The sequence below is a fragment of the Nicotiana attenuata genome, unplaced genomic scaffold (assembly GCF_001879085.1).
Source record: "Nicotiana attenuata strain UT unplaced genomic scaffold, NIATTr2, whole genome shotgun sequence".
In the NCBI taxonomy this organism is placed as follows: Eukaryota; Viridiplantae; Streptophyta; class Magnoliopsida; order Solanales; family Solanaceae; genus Nicotiana; species Nicotiana attenuata.
Window position 1 is genome coordinate 7,668 of NW_017672085.1, and position 5,395 is coordinate 13,062.

The 5,395-nt window shown below is 37.3% G+C and overlaps 1 pseudogene; it reads left to right on the forward strand.

Annotated features, from left to right (window-relative positions):
• The first annotated feature begins 913 nt into the window (after nt 1-913).
• Nucleotides 914-4,859, forward strand: LOC109211721 (annotated as a pseudogene).
• The last annotated feature ends 536 nt before the right edge of the window (nt 4,860-5,395 follow it).

A 5,395-nucleotide genomic window follows, 5' to 3' on the forward strand; every position in this document is an offset into this window, starting at 1 on the left:
GTGCTTTTAATATAGTATACTAGACAAAATTGTATCAATATTCTAAAGAGTAACATATAAAGTATTATAATTATATTAATTAATTTTAAAATCTTAAATATTAGGACTTCCTATATTGTTCAAATAAGGAAAGGATTGAAAGAATATGTAGGAAGATTTACTTAAAACTAACTTAAATTGTTTATATATTACAGCACAATTTATTACTATTAATATCAATATATAAATTGGATAGTGTAATTGTACTTTTGATTTAATAAGGGTATATATTATATATTATAACATGTAAAAAAACTTAAAGCATATTGTAATATTTATTATTACTATAAACTGTTATTATTTTGAAAATATTGGCATGTCGTGTCGTTTGTAAACTTACTTAAAGATATTTTCTTACTAATGTGCCTATAAGTTTCGTTTAGATTGTATAATCTACTTCAATTTTTAAAAACATAAGACGTATCTATTTTTATTAGTAAATATCTAATGTATGTGTAGGAAAGATGTTATATTAATTTACACAAAAAAAATAAGAAACAAATTTATGTAACCTAAATATTAGGAGTTTATTCAAAGTTCAAATAAGGAAATTTAATAATCAAAAGTTTAGTTGATTTTGAAGTCCTAAATATTAGGAAATTAACTTAAATTATAGTATTGTCCAATATAAAATCTATTTTGAAGGGTAAAAAGGGCGAACTACATTTCGCTAAGGGTATTCGTGCTTTTAATTTAGTAGAGATATAGATAGATAAATATAATATACATTAATTTTAGTTTACATTATTGGAGAAGCAATTATTTTGATTAATTCTTCAAAAAAGATCCAATATCCGCCCTAGCCGACCCATTTAACCGACCCATTTACCCGGAATAACAAAAAAAGAAGAACAGCGTAATCCCAATAAGAGCTACAGAAAAACTTTCCACTCTTCGTATGCGTGCACATTGCCTCTATCGCTAAGCTCGCACTTCTGCTTTCAGCTTCAAAGGTGGCTATCTCTCTCCTATACGCACCATTCCATATACAACACAGAAAGAAAGCTAAACAAAGAGAAGAGAGTTCCAATCATGGCGGACGTTACGTCTATGGGAGAAATCACAGCCATAGCCGCTAGGATTGGTGTGGATCTTTCCCAAATCGATCTTGACTCCATTCATCTTCCTCCTGGTGAAGATTGTGGCATACCCAGGTCTTAAATCTTGACTTTCCCTTTTTTTTTTTTTTGTGTTTCTGCATTTTTATGATTTATATATGCGCTTTTTATGTGGTGATGCTTATGGGTTTCCTTTATTTGCTGTAAAGTTTGGGTCTTTTTAATTTATTTTGAGTTTGAGTTTATTGTTTTGGTTCATATGCTTTGAAGATTAGAAATTTCTAGTGTTTTGTTGGGTTTTTGAGTTTGTTGGTTTTATTTATGTTTATATCCAGTTCAATATGCTAATTTTTTGATGGACGTATATGTCTGGGATTCTTTTCTATGCTGTGAAGTTTGGATTTTGTCAATGTTCTTCTATTGAGTGTGCAAGGCCTGTTAATATGTTGTGAAGATTACTTTTAGTTTTTTCTTGGGTTTTGCGTACTCACTACCCTCCCCAGACCTCACTTGTGGGATTTCACTTTGTTGTTGTTGTTGGATTTTGAATATGTTGAGTTTTGCATTTGCAGAGTCTTGAATATGTTGAGTTATAGATTCATTACCATTTAAAAAACCTTGATTTATATATGGATTTTTATGTGTTTTTGCATTCTCCTTGAGTTCTGTTCATATGTTGATAAGATATAGTTTTTAGCGTCTCTATTGGGGATTTGATATCTCCATTTGTATTTTCAGACACTGGGTAATACCTTAATTTATATATGAATTTTTATGTGTTTCTGCTTGGTTTCGTTTCTTTTGTTTGAAGTTTAGGTTCTTTTGGTTTGTAATTGTGGTTTTGTTTGAAGTTTAGGTTCTTTTGGGTTTGTAATTGTGGTTTTGGTTCATACCGATAAAGAAAGGGTTTGTAGAGTTTAAATTCTCTTTGGTTCATATACTATGAAAATGCGCTTTGTAGCTTTTCCTTTGGTTTTGAATTTGTATGGTATTTGGATATTATCAGTGATGATGATGACTTAATGGAGGAGGACCCCTTGGAGTTTGATGCTGGTTTTGGGAACATACTGGTGGTGGACAATCTTCCTGTGGTGCCTAAAGAAAAATTTGAGAAGTTGGAAGGAGTAGTTCGGAAAATTTACAGCCAACTTGGTGTTATTAAGGAGGATGGTCTCTGGATGCCTGTTGATCCTGAGACTCAGAAAACCCTTGGGTACTGCTTCATTGAGTATAATACTCCTCAGGTACTCCATTTTTTTTCTCTTTAGCAGCTACAATGTATCTCATTTCTTTAGACAATGCGTGAGACTTGCAACGGAATTGTGGAAGATGTTAACCAGTGTCATGTTGCTATATTTTTCTGCTTTAGGAAGCTGAGCTGAGTAAGGAGAAGACACATGGATACAAGTTAGATAGGTCGCATATATTTGCTGTTAACATGTTTGACGACATTGAGAAATTCCTGAAAGTTCCCGATGAGTGGGCTCCACCAGAGATCAAGCCTTATGTTCCAGGGGTTAGGCTCTTCATCAGCTGTCTTTTCCTCCGGCGAGCACTATGTGTCTTAAATATTAGTTTTTCATTCATCTGCTAATATTGAGATGTTTGTATCCTGGCAGGAGAATCTGCAACAGTGGCTTACTGATGAGAAAGCTAGAGACCAGTTTGTGATTCGGGCTGGCAATGACACAGAGGTCCTCTGGAATGATGCAAGACAGTTGAAGCCTGAGCTTGTTTACAAACGTACTGTAAGTGAACTTATTTCCTCTTTGTGCTCATTTAGCTATCCATTCATGGGGGGTTTTTGTTACTGTTTAGTGTCTCATATTTTCAGAATTCGAAATGGGTCTTGTACAAAAACTGTTTCTTTAAAAGATATTTTTTTCTTTTATGAAGATGGGTAATTACTGAACTTTTGCTAACGATGTCTCTTTGAGTTCAGTTCTGGACTGAGAGTTTTGTTCAATGGTCCCCTCTGGGAACGTATTTGGCAACAGTTCACAGACAAGGTGCTGCAATTTGGGGTGGTGCCACCACTTTCAACCGTCTGATGCGCTATGCACATCCACAGGTTAGTTTCTATTTATTTTCTAATTAACCTTTGCAGGTGTTTTGTGACTTACCTCTGCTGGCTTTAAATTCAGGTAAAGCTGATTGATTTCTCCCCTGGTGAGAGATATCTGGTGACATACAGCAGCCACGAGCCAAGTAACCCCCGTGACACTCATGTAAGTCTGAGCTTTATTGTGTTTGTGTATCTGATTGTGGCCATACTGGATTGTCTCTAACTTAGATTTCTTTCAGAGGGTTGTGCTAAATATTTTTGATGTGAGAACTGGGAAAGTGATGAGAGATTTCAAGGGAAGTGCCGATGAATTTGCAGTTGGAGGAACTGGAGGTGTTACTGGTGTGTCGTGGCCAGTTTTTAGGTGAGATTTGATCCTATTGTAAGAGACGCTTTCTATCCTTCTCTGCTACCTGTTGGTAAAGTTATACCTAACATTTGCAAACTCTTACATGCTTGAGTTCATACACGATTCGTCAGAAATATAATGAAAAGTGGGGCTGGAATACTTTCTTAACTTTCTTTTTGAGATGATTTCAGGTGGAGTGGTGGTAAAGAAGACAAGTACTTTGCAAGAATAGGAAAGAATGCCATCTCTGTTTATGAAACAGAGACCTTCTCTCTTATTGACAAGAAATCTATTAAGTTTGAAAATGTTATGGATTTTACCTGGTCGCCAGCAGATCCATTTCTTGCACTTTTTTTCCTGAATGCGGAAATCAACCTGCCAGGGTTTCTGATAAAACTTTTATGCAAGTCATCACTAATTTGGAGGAACTACTTATATTTTCATTTGAATTAAACCTTTATTAAATTGACAGGTCAGTCTTGTGCAAATCCCAAGCAAAGAGGAGTTGAGGCAGAAGAATCTCTTCAGTGTTAGTGATTGCAAAATGTATTGGAAAAGCAATGGAGACTACCTTGCTGTCAAAGTTGACCGGTACTCGAAGACTAAGAAAAGCACTTACACTGGATTTGAGCTGTTCAGAATCAAAGAACGGGACATTCCGATTGAGGTTTTGGAGCTTGACAACAAGAACGACAAAATTATTGCATTTACCTGGGAGCCAAAGGGTCACAGATTTACTATTATCCATGGTGACAACCTTAGGCCAGACATCAGTTTCTACTCTGTGCGGCCTGGCACTAACACGGGCCGTGTTTCAAAGCTGACAACTCTTAAGGGAAAGCAGGCTAATGCTCTCTACTGGTCACCTGGAGGTCGCTTCCTTATTTTGGCTGGACTGAAAGGTTTCAATGGGCAGTTGGAATTGTTTGATGTCGATGAGCTTGAAAAAATGGCATCTACTGAGCATTTTATGGCCACAGATGTTGAATGGGATCCTACTGGAAGGTATTGAATTTTGCTCTTTCATTAGTTTTGCCCTGAGACACCTTCGTATTTGGTTCTTATACTTTTTGCTTTATTGTGCATTTCAAGGTATGTAGCAACATCAGTTACCTCAGTTCATGATATGGAAAATGGATTCAACATTTGGTCTTTCAATGGAAAGCTGTTGTATAGGATACTTAAGGATCATTTCTTCCAGGTAACAGTCTTTCCATACATTGTTCACTGTACTTGGTCCTACTTTTGGCCTATAAGCGACTTGGTCACACTGCTCGAAATATTCTGCCTCCTAAATTGTTACTATATGTTTGGGATGTTTTCTGATTCTGGAGAGCGGTTCAGTTAGAGTTGGGCACTCAGATTGAGTTGAGCACAACGTTTCTTCCTAAGACGGACAGGCAGTCCGAGCGGACCATTCAGATTTTGGAGGATATGCTCCGAGCCTATGTCATTGACTTCGGAGGATCGTGGGATCAGTTCTTGCCTTTAGCAGAGTTTGCCTACAACAACAGCTACCAGTCGAGCATCCAAATGGCTCCTTATGAGGCGTTGTATGGTAGGCGATGTCGATCTTCGGTTGGATGGTTTGAGCCGGGGGAGGCTCGGTTGTTGGGTACGGATCTGGTTCAGGAGGCCTTGGACAAGGTCAGGATTATTCAGGATAGGCTTCATACGGCTCAGTCCAGGCAGAAGAGTTATGCAGACCGCAAGGTTCGAGATGTTATTTTTATGGTTGGTGAGCGGGTATTGCTCCGAGTGTCGCCTATGAAGGGCGTGATGAGATTCGGGAAGAAGGGCAAGCTTAGCCCTAGGTTCATTGGTCCATTTGAGATCCTTGATCGAGTGGGAGAGGTGGCTTATAGACTTGCATTGCCTCCTAGC